We start from the raw sequence: 17,501 nt of genomic DNA on the forward strand, positions 1-17,501 counted from the left end.
AGAGGCAGAACCAGCAAAGCAGATTGAGAGGAAGTGACTAGTGTGTTAGAACACAATCAATAGTTTGTACCTATTTTAAACTGTAAGAGGGAAAAGCCTTTCTGCCATGAGTCTAAAAGATAATCAAGGACAGGAATTAAACGCAGAGAATATAGATTACTCTTCTGAAGAATTCTACTGAAAAGGATTTCACAAAAATGGATGGTAGTCAGGAAAAGGTATTGAGAGATAATATTTTTCTTTTGAGATGTGAGGGAGAACAAATTTGTAGGTTGGGAGGAATTAGCCAGTAGAGAGAAAATTAATGATCTAGAAATGGGAGGTGAGAATTGCCAGCATGTTCTTGATGAGGCAGTGGGAATGGGATCTAGTGTAAAAGTGGTGGTACTGGCTTTAGATAGGGTCATGGGTATTCTTCTGGGTAACATTAAGTAAGGCACATGTGAGTTCAGATGCTGAAATGTGGGTGAATATGTTGAAAGGATTATTGAAGCTCTCTTCTGAATTATTCAATTTTCTTGATAAAGTTAGAAGCTAAATTATCAGGGCAATGCGAAGCTAGGAGAGGAGCTATTGGAGATTTGCAGAAAAGATGTGTGACATAGTCACCTAAGAAAGTAGGTGAATGCATGGACTCCTGAAGTGTAGTGTGATTACCAGGAGCAATTAGAGCCAACTTTGTATTAGTAGCCATCACATTAAAGAGTTAATAGTATTACTGGGGATTTTTTTCTTCATTATATTCAGCTGAACAGATACAGGCATGGAATAGATGGAAGACAGATTTAACCAGCATTTTAGTTTTGCCAAGAGATTACCACAGAAGTACAGATGGGCAAGGGAAAGAGTATATACAAAAGAATAAAGAAGATTGACAATAGAATTTCAGCTACAGGAGAGTAGGAAGAGTACTAGAGTGAGGGACCTGGATAGATAGGAGGGGCTGTCAGAAGGTGGGATGCAGGGAATTGCATTTCAAAAAGGCATGGGCAGTGCTAATAACAAAATTTGGAGTATGACAGAAGGGGTGAGTGGATAAATTAATAAGCCATATAAGATCTTTAAGGAAGAGAAGTTCAAGCAATTGGGAGGTCAGAGTGCTTAAGACTAACTCACTTGTACATATATTGAATTTGGAAAAAATAATGACAATGACATTCCTCAGAAATGAGGGGTATGACTTGGGGTTCAGTAGAGTGTAGCAATAATCAGAGAGTGGGGATACACTTATGACATAAGGTTTTCTGTTGAAAGGGGAAAGTGAATGTTATAAAAATGGAAATGAGGAAATACCTTATCCCTAGGGCCCAGTGTTATTACAGATAATAGATACTTTTTGGAGGGTCCCAGAGGAAGCAGTGTTCTCAGGACAAAGCCAGATTTCCCATAGAGCAAGAAGGTGAGATGAATGTTCAAAGCACAGGTTGGGGGGTTCTGTAAATGATGCTCTGCATCTACAGAAGCAAAGGAGAAGAATTTCAGGATTTGAAGAGGAATGCTAGACAGGAAAAGATGTGCATAGTGAGATTACATAGGAAAAGAAAGTGAAGTGAAACAAGAAGCTATCCAAGGACCAAAACTGGAGAAGACAAAAGTAAAGAATAAATGTAAATGTAAGACAATGACAGGAGTGATTAGAAAGACAGAAAATAATGAGTGATTGGAAAAAAAGAAAGTAATCAAATAGTGTCACTTTGGTTAAGGTGAAAAAGAATCAAATTCCTCATAGAATTGTTCATTTCTTATTTTTGATACAGTTGTATTTTCTGCCATTTTCCAGCCCTCCTCTTAACTCTTCTCATCCATGTCTTTTAAGACAGCAACCATGACTTTAGGAAGCACATGTTACTTTCTTGTAAGTTGTTTACCAGGACAAAGCTATTTGGCCCTTAAAGGTAGGGATCCCCAACCCCGGTCCACAGATCAGTACCAGTCTATGGCCTGTTAGGATCAGGGATGCACAGCAGGAGGTGAGCGGCCTGGGAGGGAGCATTAACACCTGAGCTTCATCTCCTGTTAGATCAGCCAGGGTCGTTAGAGTCTCATAGGAGCACGAACCCTATTGTGGAACTCTTCATCTCCTCTACCCCACCTCCACCCCCGACCCTATGCATGGAAACATTGTCTCCTATGAAACCAGTCACTGGATCCCAAAAGGTTGGGGATCGCTGCTTAAAGGGACTTTATAAGGAACTATGATCCTTTAGTCCAGTTGTTAGAAATTTTTTATCACTCTCCAGCTTTACTTCTAACAGCTGCTTCAAATTGCCCTGTATTCTCCCTAATGCTCAGCTTATACCAGAGGGAAAACCAGAGGGATAGTTATCCTATCTCACCACAAGCAGACAAAAGGCAAAGGAAACTCAGGCTTCGCCTCTTGACATTTTCAGAGTCGTATAGATCAAAAAAGTGAGCCCAACCCTATTTCTTACTGTGCATTTGAATCACAGCCAAAGCAACACGTAAGGATATTAGGCACATATGCTAATCACTCCTTGGATTCATATTCTTTGACGACGACTTAGAGAGATAAGCTTCAAATTAAATTTGGTTAATGTCTAGCATTTTTGTTGTTTTTGTAAGTTGATAAATTTGAGTCAATGGAATAAATACCCTTTTTACAAAAATAAAATATAAAAACTTGATTTGTGTACAGGCATTTATTTGATATGTTTACTATGTAATTTAAAGGTAAGAGGACTTAACAAATTTATTTCAATGTAATCAGCTTGGGCTTAATTATTGTGCATTTTTTATTCCTTTTGTAGTTACACTTTTCTCAAATGACAGTGCTTCTCAGGAAATTACTGATGCTTATATATTTTGTTTAATGAAATTTAACCAAGCAAGTAAAAATCAAAAGGATGACAGTATGTTTCAGATACAGATCAGACTAGGGCTGGTTTGTATAAATGTTTTGCTTTATTTGCTGTACTCTGAAGCACAATTTTCCACACATTTTCTTACCAGCCATCAAGCCTTGTCTGCTCTTCATCATCTCCATTAATTAAACCTTTGCGTTTTTATAGAGCTTTTGACCTTTTGCAATACCCTAAAGGTCCCTAAAGTCTATAATTTCTTCTGGGTTTAAGACCAAGGAGAAATTGTTATATCAATTTCACAAAAATATTTTTGATCATTTCAAGCTTCTAGCAAAGTTAGAACTGGTAGAAAACAGCAAAAATCATCTAAAAATATTTAGAGATAAAATATCTAAAAATATCTAAAAATATTTAGAGATAAAAATATTTATGAGAGCAGGATGGCTCCTAAAACTATTTTCAAATTAAATTAACTCATTGTAAATGTTAATGAACATTTGATTTAAACTTATTAAAATGTATAACTATATAAATTCTCATTTTAAAAAAGGAAAACTAGCTTAAAGTTGTATCAGGAATGGGACTTTATGGGCCGGTTTGTCAGGATGTTGATTTCAATGGAACCAAAATGGCATCTATGCTACCTCATCTACACACCACAGAAAATTGTTTCACTTCTTCAACTCCATGTTGCTAAACTACAGAATTCTGTGAAGAGTAACTTGTGATCTCAAACATGACTTGATGAAATCCTGCATCTTATTTCTCAAACAGTACGAATATATGATCTTTATTGCAAAAAATGTCTTACTTCATTCTGCTCAGCATATTCTGGTAGGTAATCTTGTCTTTTTCCCCTAATTTACTGAGTCCAAAGATTCAAATGAAACCTACTAATCAATCTCTGCTTTTGAGACAAGCTCAACAAAAGAGAAAAGAAAGTTATTGGAAATGATTTGCTTTTAGTAAATTGGTATGTGCTCCTAGAGAAAAGTGAGTGGGTTTTTAACTAAATTTTTAGATCATCAGTTGGAGAATCTATCATAGTATCTTTGGGGGGAAGGTCACTGTCAAATATCCATTTTTTACATCATTTAGAAAGTCTTATCTTATTGGTCTTTCTTCTGTCTTCTGACATTATTCTCATCTCCTTGACATTTTTAAAGATTGATTTAGTTTTAATGAGCTCCTTCTGTAAATTTTTCACACAACTCAGGATATAACTCATCCAGATATAGAAGCTTCCTTTCCCGGATCAATCACCTTACTCAACCTCATTTTCCCAACTGCATCGATGTTGTCTGTACACAAGACTCATGACTCACGATCTACCTCTTCTATATGGAGTAACTCACAGCTATGTTGGTTTTAAAATTCTATCAGTGTGTACCTGATCCTTCAACACAACAATTTGCTATCAGAAATAAGCTAGCAATTTGTTGTTACAGACATTTTAAGAAGTGATTGATGAAAACTCACTGAGTATATTAAGGGTCATTTTATTACCCTCATTATTCATTAAGACAACTTGAAGTGGAATCTGTAAGTTCTAGCATTAAAACTTTAAATTTCCTTTTGGGTTTTCTGCAATGTTTTCCTTTTTGCAGGATTAATTTGGCTACTAGTACCATTTGTATAGTTTTTACATTTCATGTGGTATTTTAATAATCTCACTCTATTACCATACACAATTAAAATATAACTTTTAGAAATGAAAGAAAAATAATCTTCCTCTTATTACTACTCAAGTATAAACATTAGGATGTGAGAATGAAAATTTATTAAATGTTTATTCTCTGGAGTCTTATGAATAACTGTAAAGCCATTACAGCTACAAAACAAGGAACAGAATGATCATTTCCTGATATGTTGGGATAAATTACCAGTTGGCTTTTAATCAATGAGTTTGGACAAGAGATGCAGACAATTGTGTGACTTAATTCGTATGGTTTTTATAGTCCTTTTGAGTTGCCATGAATAAAATAACAGCTTTTGGGCATAAGGTACAAAAAGTGAATCAAAGTTTTTAAGGTTTACATGCTGTATTATCTATGTAACGTGTAGAACTTATGTGAAAAATTCAAAAGAAGGGAAAAAGTTTTAAAGTATGTATCTATATATTTAAATTATTTATATATTTAAATTATTTATCTATATATTTATTCACCTACTCTATTATTTAAAAAGTAATGATCTCACTGGGTTTAATGACCCCAAGTTTAGAAAGTTGCTAATTTCTCTTTGTCCTTGAATTAGTGTCCAGCATCTTGTCTTACCATTCAAAATTTCCAAGAAGCTTGCTAAATGCCCACTGTATCTAGCATAAATAATATTCATAAATAAGATGGATTCATAGAAAAATATTTTCATATTATATCAAATGCCTTTATAGTAATTTCACAAGTATAAGTACTAAATATTCAGTTTCAAATGAATATAACATAAAATTAAATAGTTATTCTGGTTACATTAATTTGTGATAATTTTAAAATTAAATAATTTATCTTCATCTTTCATTCTTTAACACTGTATTTTCAAATTCTCTATTTTTTCCTGATGTCAACTTTTTCAGAAATATTGCTATTTTATCTACATACGAATTTTTCAGCATATAGTCATTTATTATATTCCTTCATCGTTCTATTTAATTTCTATATTATCTGAGTAATTAAAATGTTTATTTTGTTTCACGAAAAATAACAAATTTAAAAACCTAATACTCATTTAAAAAAAAAAGTTTTCATTTTGCAATGGGGGAATTAATAAAAGGAAAGGTGACTGGTTGTGTCCATTGGAAGAAAATACAGGGAATTTGTACAGTATGGAAAATGTACGCAGAAAACATTGACCGTCCTTTCCCCTGAGATTAGAAAGTGCTGGAGTGAAGAAAGAAAGGGAAAAACATCCCTGAGGGGATATTTCTGTGGCTCTTAAAAAGTGTAATGACTAGATTGTATTGAAAAGAAGCAGCTGAATTGTCTAAGGGAAAGCAAAAGACGTTGTTTCTGTTGTGAAAATTTCAAGCTTCAGTAACTCTCTAGTGCAAAATATAGCAGACATGTTTCCATTCTTAGAAAAGTATGGATAGCTAAAAGTAAATTCTAAAAATTCGGTAGAACAAGATATTGCATAGAGTAAGCACAGATAAATGTTAAAATATATTATTTTTCTCTTTTAAAAATTATGGGATGAATGATTCTCACTTCCTAATATATTTTGTTTCCAAATTAGTAACCTAACTGTATGCTGGGGTTAATTCTTAGGTGAGGAGTTGATAGGTGCAGCAAACCACCATGACACATGTTTATCTGTGTAACAAACCTGTACATCCTGCACATATACCCCAAAACTTAATAAGTAAATAGAAAAAATAACAAGTACCCTCCAAAATAATGTATGAAAAATAAATAATAAATATTAAAGAGGCAGATATTCTCAAGTGCTAATGTAAACATGTTATGTTTAAGGCACCACGCTAGATATTGCACTTGGGAATTAAAAAAAAAAAATAGACATGGTCCTTTTACTCTAGGATGTTTGAACTCATGAGAATACTATGGGAACACTTCTGGGAATTTAGATTCAACACTTTTTCCTTAATCTTCTAGACTGTAGACGCTATCCTGCAGCCAGAAGTTGTATGTACAATGGGTAAGGGGTGCAGATGAGAAACATTATTGAACAAATTTCAGTAAGTGGTGGATGGACAAAACAATGTGTTAGGAGATTGATTTGGAGACTGACACAGTAAGATTAAATTCTTAAAACCCTGAATGTATAAAATCAAATTTGGAGGTTTTGAATTGTTTATTATATAACACTGTAAGGGTGAGGAGTACAAATCTTAGCTTGTTTACAATTGTTGTCTACCAAATAGGCCCTAAGGCAGAGATTTTTAGTTTACTTATCTTGGGGACTCTAGACAGCTGATTCTTCTCTTGAGTAAGAACAGTTCCCCTACAAGAGCCTGTGGGAGTGAGAAAATGTGAATGGCCTATGCTGTGGGTTAGATGGGCACATCCCTGCAAACAAATGAGTGAGTTGTTTCTTAAGCCAGAGCCCATGGTGAATCCAGAGAAACATGCTTGGCTTTGGTGTTTCTGAGAATTTAAATATGTAGGAATGACCTGGCTTCATTATGGTCCTACCAACACTGCAAGCTCAGTAGTCTCTACAGTGTCAAGTGATGGTTCGGTTCTGCTAGCCTGTGTGTATCTCAAGGCAGAGCCTGATCTGTCTTTCTACTGACTTTCACCCTCAGAGGCGGAACGGGAGGATCCATGGCTCCGGCAGTTCATTTTTAACTTTGTTTCCCTCTAACACCACTGAATAAGCTATAAGGCATTGTATTGTATACTTGCGTGACTACCTCAAGGGGAAAATTTGGCTTAGAAAGAGCTAATGTGTGTTTTCATGTGGCCTCCATGTTAACTAAGATAACAAAAAACATAATCCTTCAACAACCATCAACTTGCCTCCCTCCATCCTCCTGGATGTGCATGTGGAGTTGACAGAGCAGGTGGTGATGTCCCCCAAGCCCTCACCACCACTCATCCAAAGTTACACTTTCTCAGGGTTACACTGTTACAGCCATTGCTTTTGGTGCAATTAGTGAGGCCCAATAATTCTTCCACTAAGCCCAGAGCTAATATTTTAAAGATAAAAATATTTTTACTTAAGTTTTTTCAATTGCATGTGTGGGGACACATGTACCTACACATATACACACTATTTTATAGTATTACTTAATGAAAGGTTTTATACTGTACTATTTAAAAATACATTTGAGTGTTACTTAATCCATTTGGGGACAATGTTAATAAATCAAAGTGACAAGTTTAATTTTTCTTGGGTACATATTTTCACTTTATAGAAATAATTTATCTTTATTCACTTTTGGCTAAGGTTTATTGTTTTTCTTGAATAACATCTCACTCTAACACAGATCTCCTATATAGACATATAGTGGATAAGAACACACACTATGAAATCACACAGATCTTTGCTCAAATGTAAGCATTCCCATTTGACTCTTTAGTTACTTAATCTTTCTATAAAATGGGAATAATAATAATAATACCATTCTGAGAATTGTTTGAGTTAATAATGCATGTACTACAATTTGCACTGTGCCTGGCACATAGTAAGCAGACAATTGATCCCATCTGAACTTCACTTAGTATATAGTCCCTGATATATATTAGCAATGTAATAAACAGCAAGAAAAAAGGAAGGTGGGGGAAGGAAGGGAAAAGGAAAGGGGAAGAGAAAAGGGAAAGGAAGCAGAAGCAGAAGGGGAAGGGAAGGGATTCTCTTGAATGAGACAGAAGCCTAGATGTATTGCAAAGTATTGTAATGATCTGTTTACATATCTTTCTCTCCCACAAAACTGTAAGCATCATGCAGGCCAAAAGGATTGTGTTGTTTTCATGTCTGTGGAATCCAGAACTACTAACGCATTATCTTACAAGTAGTAGATACACACACATTTTTAAGTGAACTAAAGCAAATAAGAAATATGTATTTATAGGATAAGATTTGTTTAATGTCTGTAACCATATTAAATTGTAAGCTTCATGAAAGCAAGGAAAGGACTTGTATTTTTTTTTCACCACTTTATCAGTTAGTAAAATACTTGGTGCAGTAAATGGCTATATTGGACTTCAGGAAAGAAATTTCCAAAGGTATCTACATCCCTGCATAGTCTGATCTATAAGTAGCACCTCCTACATGAACATGAGAAGAATAATCCTGGAAGGCATTACCATGAATTAGGTAATCAATTTTTCAGTAACATTGCGGATGTCCATTGCTTTACCTTGTATGTACAACATTCCTGAAAACTTGTGAACATAATATCTACTTAAAAATTACAGCACTAAAGATAATTTTACTATCGTCATGTTAGGCATTTAAAATATCTTTGAGAATATGTTTAATATTTTCAATCACAATGTGTTGTTGTGATTGAAACAAATAGCCTTTGTTCCTAGGACTTAGAACAGATAGCCTTGTTCTACCTCTAAGTGGCTAGAGAGCAATCTAAGGTCAGTTCACGTAAGAATTGGGGTTGATCATGCAGGATGTTGCCTGGCCGCATAACTCCCAGAATGGCCTGTGAGGTTACCCAATCAAGCACTTTTCACCTGCAGTGAGAAATTACAAGATGTAACCATCCTGTGTTGGGAGAGCTTCTTGCCATTTCTGCTGTCATCTTGATTTTTTCTTTTCGGGTGTGTAACAAAGAAAATGGATCCCATGGGGCAACTCTCACACTTGTTACCCTCCATTTCCTCAGTCTAACTGAGTGTAAGTAATGGAACTGTGTTTTAATGGCCCACTCTCCCAAACGCCCTCCTAACCCTTTAGCAGAGCTGCTTTGTAGCTGACAAATATGACAGGCAAGGCTAACGAACCCTTAGGCCAGCAATATTCTCATCTTTAATCCATCATAGACATCAAAAAATAATGAGATTTCTTGAAACCATGCCAGCAGTGAGCTCATATGACACTGAGATGATGAATTTACTCAACCACTTACAAAGAAGTAGCCGGCACACCAAAAGACCCAGGTAATTTCACAAGGCAGAGTGGCACTGCCTGGAAACATTAATGTTTGCCACATTTTCTAGGTGGTATCTCGTCCCAGAATCTAGTCCATTTGAATTTTTATCCCTGATTCTAAGTCGTGCCTGTTATTTCTTAGTGTGTTGCATGGAAATTTAATTCTGCCATCCTTCTCCCGGGAAAGCTGATAAGGGATACTCAAGCTTATGTGCATCATGCTATTGCTGCTGTAAAACTGTGATAAAATGAGACATTTTAAAAAGATAGTTATTTTTAAAAAATGGAGAATTTGTGTTTATTTGTTTGTATTTTAAGATTTAAGTTGAAATGGTCTAATCTGGGGGACCTGAATATAATTTTGTAGTTTTGGGTATTTTATTTTTATTATATTGATAAATTGGAGGTGTATATATATATATATATATATAATGCTTAAATATACTTATGGGGTAAAAAGTATGTTATGATTTTGGAATACACTGTAGAATGCATAAATCATGCTAATTAACATCTATCACCTCAAGTATTACAATTATTTTGTGACAGCATTTGAAATTTACTCCCTCAGCAATACTGAAATGTACAGTAGTCAATTATAAGCTATGTTTACCATGCTGTGCAATGGATCTCCAAAAAAAAAAAAAAAAACCAAAACAAATCAAACTTATCCCTGCTAAGAGGCTTGTACTCTTCAATTACCATCTCCCCGTTCTCCACCCTGCCCCCAGCCCCTGGTAATCCGCTTTCTACTCTCTGCTTCTATGAGTTAAATAGTTTTAGATTTCACATATAAGTGAGAACACATGATATTTTGCCTTCTGTGTTTGGCTATTTCATTTAGCCTAATGTTCTCTAGTTTCATCCACATTGTCACAATTGACAGAATTTCTTTCTTTTTTAAGGCTGAATAGTATTCCATAGTGTACATATACCACATTTTCTTTATCCTTTCATACCTTGATGGACACTTAGGTTGATTCCATATCTTGGCTATTGTGAATAGTGCTGCAGTGAATACGGAAATGCAGACATGTCTTTGACATTCTGATTTCAAATCTTTGGGTAAATACCCAGTAGTGGGATTGCTAGGTCATATGATAATTCTATTTTTCGTTTTTAAAGGAATCTCCAAACTGTTTTTCTTAATGGTTGTGCTGATTTACATTCTCACCAACAGTGTATAAGGGTTCTCTTGTCTCTACATCCTTGCCAACACTTGTTATCATTTGTCTTCTGCTAACAGACATTCTAACAGGGGTGAAGTGTTTTTAATTTGCATCTTCTTATGATTAGTAATGTTGAGCATTTTCTCATATATCTAATAGCCATTTGTATGTCTTTTTTGAGAAATGTCTATTCGAGTCCTTTGTTCATTTCTTAATCAGAGTATTTGTTTTTTTCTATAGAATTGTTTGAGTTCCTTTTATATTTTGGATATAGATCTCTTATCAGATATATGACTTGCAAATATTTTCTCCCAAACTGTAAGTTCTCTTTACTCTCTTCATTGCTTCTTTTATTGTGCAGACACTTTTAAATTTTGATGTAACTCCATTTGTGTACTTTTGCTTTTGTTGCCTATGCTTTTAGGGTCAAATCTAAAAAAATCATTGCCCAACTCAATGTAATGTAGTTTTTCTCCTATGTTTTCCTCTAGCAGTTTCATAGTTTCAAGTCTTATGTTTAAAGTCTTTAATACATTTTGAGGTGATTTTTGTCCATATGATTTTTGTCCTTTATTCTGCTGATGTGGTGTATCATATTTATCAGTTTGAGAATGTGGAATCATCCTTGTATCTTAGAGACAAATCTCTCTGGATTATGGTGAATGATCCTTTTAATGTGTTGCTGAATTCAGTTTGCTAGTATTTAGTTGTGGAGTTTTGCATCATGTTCATTAATGATATTGGCCTGTAGTTTTCTTTTCATGTGATGTCCTTGTCTGGCCTTGGTATCAGAAAAATATCGGCCTTGTAAACAGAGTTTAGAAGTGTTCCCTTCCCTTTAATTTCTTGAAAAGTTTGTAGAGAATTGGTATTAACGCTGTTACTGACAAAGCTGGTCCCCCAAAAGATGGGGTCCTTCTCTGTTCAGTATCACAAAGCCAATACCTAAAACTGAAAGTGTCAAGCAGTGCAGGCTTTATTCAATGGCCATGGGATTGAGAAGCAAAAGCATGGCTCACAAATCAACTTCTCAACTAGCGAGGGGTGAAAGGGTTAAAATACAGGATTTCTCTAATGAAAGGGTTCGCCTTAAAAGTGAGAAGAGGAATATTCATGTCTTTTCTGGTAATGGGAGGGAAATGTCCCAGAACCTGAGAGCTGCCTTTCCTTTTGTCCTTTCATGGCTTGTTTTGGTCATTGTCATGGTGATTGTCAGTGGTCATGGTGCCATTTAGCATGGAAATGTGATCATAATGGAGCCCTAGGTCTTTTTGAAGTGATTTGATTGGCTGTCTTGGTTCTTACCAGTCTCAGCTTGTAAGGGTTGCAAAGGGAATTTTTTATTACAGGTGTCCTGTTTCTTAAAGATAAGCAGAGTTAAGGCTGGGTAGAAATTCAGCTATGTCATATTACCATTAAACTATGTAACAAATTCCTCCTTTTCTCTATATTTACTCCTCATTCTTGAGGGGTATGAAGGGACAAAGGTCTATCTTCTATAACTTCTTTAAGCTGAATCCAGCTGTTGATATGGGCCCCATTAGAGGAGTGAAATTTTTCCTAGCTAGTCTTGGGTAGGTCTAGTTATCTCCTGGGTATAAGCCTAGCTGTTCATATTGCTATATGGCCTCAACTTGCTTAGACACAAAAGAAACAAGGCAGTTTAAGAAACAGGGCCCAAAGATCATGAGAAGTAGGATGTCAGCTAAAGTGCCCAGGAAGGGTAAGAACCATGTGAGATTAGAGATGGCCTGTTTTATAATTTTTCTATATTCCCTGAGGGCCCATGCCCTTTTGGTTAAATTGGTGCAACCACTTGGTCTGGTTGTAGATGACTTTAATGTATTTTTTTATTTATCTAAAATTATTTACCCAAGCACAACAGGAAGAGTTGGTGACTACACACACCCTACCTTGTTCTGCCAAGAGGTCATCAAGAGCCGGATGGTTATAATGCACGATATTGGCTAGTAAGTCTGGGGAGACTGTGAGGCAGATAAGGCCATCACCGGTCTTATTGGCTAAAGTTTCTATAACTGTTTCAAAGTTGTGGAGGGTAACTTCATGGTAGGCAAACCTTCCCTAAGGGGCAAGGAGACTGCCCACTATCCTGATGCCAGTCAGAATAAGCCTAATCGCCGTTTTATTCCTTGACCAAGAGGGGAATGGAAAACAATTAAATATTTTGACTTGTCTGGGGGTTAGGTTCCCTAACTGCACTCTCCTTGATGTCATGTGTTTTCCAAACAGGGGTAGGCTCTGGATGAAACAGGGTGACTCCAAGAGCAAAGCTTAGAATATCCGCAAGCAAGACAAGTAGATTAAGTCCTGACGAAAAAGTATATGTGGTCCCAAGGTAACCTATCTGTTTGAGGTTTCTTGCCCGTCCTTTTGAAAAGGAACCTCAGGTCTGAGACTGCTTCAGCTCAGTAAGTGGCACTTTCTTCCTTAGGTTCCATGGCTGCCTTTATCTGGGTGTGGTGGGCCCAAGGCATCACTCCCTGTAATTCTAAGGCAGAGTTAGTTGTGAGAATTACCAGATATGGTCTTGTCTATTTAGGTTCTAAATAATCTTGTGGTCTTCCCACTTTTAGGTTTTTAACAACACCCAGTCCTGGGTTGTAAAAGATGAAGGGCCAAATGAGATGATGAAGGTAATCCTTGAATTCTATACTCCTGAAAGGCCTTTATTATTTTTCTAACCTTGGTAGCATATTTTATTTTTTTCATGTTTCTGAGGACCTCCTGGTTACCTTACCAGACCTGGACCAGTTGGCCATACATTAGCTCATAAGGGCTCAGTTTGATTTTTCCTTTTGGAGTTTTTCTTATTTTTAACAAGGCTGTAGGGAGTAATGAAATCCATGGGTTTTCTGGCTTACTTTGGCTAAAGTCCTTTTAAGGGTCTGGTTGGTGTGCTCTATTTTGCCTGAGACCGTGGTCTCCAGGTGGTATATAGGGATCATTTTATAAGCTCCAAGAAGCAGCCTTAGTAATGAAAGCTATAAATGCTGGTTCATTATCACTGTGGATTGACCAAGGCAGCTTGGATCTGGGGACTTTTGCCACCTCATGTGCAATTTCAGTGTGGGTGGCAAAGGCTTCTACCCATCCTGAAAAGGTGTCTGTAAGAACCAGGAAGTATATAAGTTTTTAGAGCCTCTGGGCATAACTGTGAAACCGATTTATCAAGCTTTCCCTAGGTGTCTACCTGGTACTAGACCAGCTGAGTAGTCTCCCTTCCCTTCTCCCCACCGCATAAGGTGGATATTAGGGTTATTAACATAGCAGATGGGGCTAGTCTCAGCCACCTCTTTGATTAGCTCCCTGAGGGCTGGGGCAGTTATACTTTTGCAAAGCCAGTGAAAGGGCCTCTTGATCAGTGAGTATTAGAATGGTTTTTGTTTTAACCGTCTGCAAGGCAACTGCTTTTGGGAAAAGAAATTGTCCATGAGGGCTTATTAGCCATCCTGACTGATCAATACTTTTGGTATAACCCCATTTGGAGGCTTTTTTCATTCCTTTTGAGAGTAAAACAGGATAAAAAGAGCAGGACCCAGGAAAGAAGGTGAAGGTGGCATTTGGAAAGTGACCTTCCCTAAAGCCACCTGTTTTGACACTAGGTTGGCTTTATTCTTTTCTTTAATTACCTTAACATCCCACTTCTGGTGGCTGCGGTAATGAACTACTGCCACTTGGGCTAGTTTTCTTACAGTCTCTAATAACCTTAAAATGATGGTGCCATTTTTGACCTGTTTATTATCAGAGGTTAACATGCCCCTTTTCCTCTAACTAGTGCCGTGTGTGTGTAAGATGGAATATTAGTACCCGGAATCAGCGTATGCTTAAGTGCATTCCCTTCACTCAATTTTTATGCCCCGGTTAGAGCAACAAGCTCTGCCTTCTGTCCCCCAAAAGATGGGGCCTTTCTCTGTTCAGTATCACAAAGCCAATACAATGAAACTGAAAGTGAGGGTCAAGCAGTGCGGGCTTGACAGTGCAGGCTAAGAGCATCCTGGTAGAAGAGTGCCTGCTTCTACAGTATCCGTGAGAGAGACCATAGCATACCCTGCCCTCCCCTGTTCCTGTTGCATATAGCCTCTCCCATTGGTGAACCACTGAGATTCTGCATTCTCACTAGAGTCACGTTTAAGGTCCGGCCTACTGGAGTAAACTTACTCCATCACCTCTAAGCAGTTGTGAGATAAGTGACCATCTTCAGGTGGAAGGAGAGTGGCTGTGTTCAAGCTATTGCATACCTTCAAAGTTATGTGATGGTTGTCTGTAACTGGAGAGCATTGCCTGGGGACAGCCATTCTGCCCCCTTTCATTCATGAAGGTCTGGGTATGGTGGGGAGTCCAGATAGTTAGGGGTTGGCCAAAGGTTAACTTTTCTGTTTCTTTTAAAAGGAGGGCTGTGACTGCCACTGACCCAAGGCAAGGAGTCCAGCATTTAGCAAGTAATTCCAGTTGCTTGGAAAAGTAGATCGTTTATCCAGGTCAGTGGGCCCAATCTTCAAGTTAGTATTACTAGAGCAATTCCTTCCTCTTATGAAACATAAAGATGAAAAGGTTTGTTTAAGCTGGTTAGGGCTAATGGTGGGGGCTTCGTGAGTTGGGTTTTAAGTTTTCAGAATGCTTGGTCACATTATGCCGTCCATTCAGAAAAATCAGGTGCTCCGGGTCCCTAGCTAAGGCTTCTCTAAATATTGTGGGGGAGTTTTTGAATGCCTGGGTCCACACAGTGATATAGGAGTGGGGCAGGGCAGTGCTTGGTAGAGACAGGCAGGTCCCTGGCAAGGGCTTCACCCCCATGAAACTAGGTGAGGACAGGCACTCCTGCTTCCATGCCCAAATGTTGCATTTTTCAAGACCATCCTGACCCGCCAGGCCCCTATCCTAGGCCTATAAAAACCCAAGACCTTAGTGGGCAGACACACAGGCAGCCAGATATCAAGAGGAACACATCAGCAGAGGAAGACGCAAGCGGCTGGACGCGAGAGGATGGGGAGGGAGCATGCCAGCAGAAGAGCATACCGACAGATGCAGGCAGGCACGCTAGCACATCACAGGCCATCCACTAGTGGGATGAGGCAGAGTTTAGCTGGGGCAGTCAGAGAAAGTCTGCCCAACTCCAGGGGAAAACCATCTCCCCTCTGACTCCCCCATCTGCTGAGAGCTACTTCTACTCAATAAAACCTTGCACTCCTTCTCCAAGCCCACATGTGATCTGATTCTTCTGGTACACCAAGGCAAGAAACCCTGGGATACAGAAATCCTTCTGTCCTTGTGATAAGGAAGAGGGTCTAATTGAGCTGGTTATCACAAGTCGCCTATACAGGGAAACTAAAAGAGGTCCCTGTAACACACGCCCACTGGGGCTTCAGCTGTAAACATTCACCCCTAGACACTGCCGCGGGGTTGTTGCCCCACAGCCTGCCTGTCTGTACGCTCCCGTAGAGGTTCCAGCAGTGGGGCACTGGAGAAGCAAGCCACAGCCTCATCACATTCCCTGCGAGGGGGACAAGGGAACCTTTCCCATTTCAACTGGGGCCTCGCCCAGGATCCTGGAAGGTGAGTGTGAAGGAATGTGAAAATGTCAGGTCTGCCTCTCTTCCAAAACCCTGCCACCTCTCTTTCTTTCCTGCGGGTAAGAGGCTCTGTTTCCCTTCACTGAGTTTTAAGTATAAAATAATTAGCAAATCTGGACAAAAATATATCCTAACAATATTGAAGACATGTTTAAAATTTTAATTTTATTAATTTGAAAACCATTTTTATCGAAGGTTACTAAATTCATGTGAACTTGAAGAGCATTTGGACTTAATTCATGAGTACTTATTTACTTATAAGCCACTTTGGTGGTATGCTAGACTTCCCACATAAGATAATACATCTGTACATACACAAAGATCCAAGAGCTTTTACCTCAGAATTTTAGCCATGAGATACAATACAGACTCACCATTTTATAAATGATAAAATACTGGATTTAATTTTTTTTGACAAAATTGGAAAATTTGGGTAAAGCAGTATTTATGGCAGTTTTTTTTTTTTTTTGTAATCCTCTTTTACAGTTTTTCTTCAGTTTCAAATGGGTTTTCAGTGTCTCCATTTCAGTTAGACCGGAAATAATAAGTCTTATCTCAGCACCAGCAACTGAGTAACAGGGGATTCACAGCAGGCAAAAAAAGAGAGGGGAAAATAGCTTTAGAAAACTACTTAACTCGGTAAGTGCAGGCTAGCCATTTGAATTCTAAATATCTCTTACTGTGCACAAAGCTACTATTTATCATTGCATGCAGGCATCCCTGATTATCTCCTTGAAGGCCAGCTAGGCATCCTTGGCACCTCTCCTTTCAGGAGAGTAGCCAAGGCCACCTTGTCCTTGTGGCTTTGTCAAAGAGTAGGAGGAGGTGTTTTCCAAGAAGGATGAAACCCAAGCTTCTCCAGTGCAAGAAAAATGGTACGTTGGAGGTTTTTATAGATGTAAGAGAACAAACACTAAGAGGAGTAAACAGAGAGAAACAGAGAAGGACACACACACACACACACACACACACACACACACACACACACACAATTTACCTATAAGCTGTTTCCTAATCCTGCAGTCTAGACTGTCAGCCCTTCATTTCTTCTCTCATCTTTTCAAGAACCTTTTGCAGGCCCTCTACTTGGGGCATAGCCACCCTTCAGTTCCTTTCTCACCTTTGCCGAGACACTTAAGGGAGTCTTGCGACGTAAGGAGCCATTTACTGAGGATGGGAAAATAATGTGGTGCCAGGAGACCCCATGCAGAACCATAATCCTGGGAAAATGTCCCATCATACATTGCTCAGCGGGTCCTTCCCAGTACAGTTTTATAACCCTTTGCCTGCCTACTTCATCACAACAATAATATATTACATTCCTCAAAGCTGACCCCTGGCACCGAGAGTCAGGA

At 38.0% G+C, this 17,501-nt stretch overlaps 1 long non-coding RNA gene across 1 annotated transcript in view; it reads left to right on the top strand.

Moving 5' to 3' along the window:
* The first annotated feature begins 11,985 nt into the window (after positions 1 to 11,985).
* The window catches only part of LOC116470373 (uncharacterized), a 70,781-nt gene continuing 65,265 nt past the window's right edge, over positions 11,986 to 17,501 (top strand). Inside the window, exons 1-3 of the long non-coding RNA XR_004248596.1 lie at positions 11,986 to 12,278; positions 12,433 to 12,525; positions 12,806 to 12,911. This is a non-coding gene — a long non-coding RNA (uncharacterized LOC116470373). The remainder of the gene's footprint in view (positions 12,279 to 12,432; positions 12,526 to 12,805; positions 12,912 to 17,501) is intronic.

Source organism: Hylobates moloch, unplaced genomic scaffold (assembly GCF_009828535.3).
Source record: "Hylobates moloch isolate HMO894 unplaced genomic scaffold, HMol_V3 SCAFFOLD_6, whole genome shotgun sequence".
In the NCBI taxonomy this organism is placed as follows: Eukaryota; Metazoa; Chordata; class Mammalia; order Primates; family Hylobatidae; genus Hylobates; species Hylobates moloch.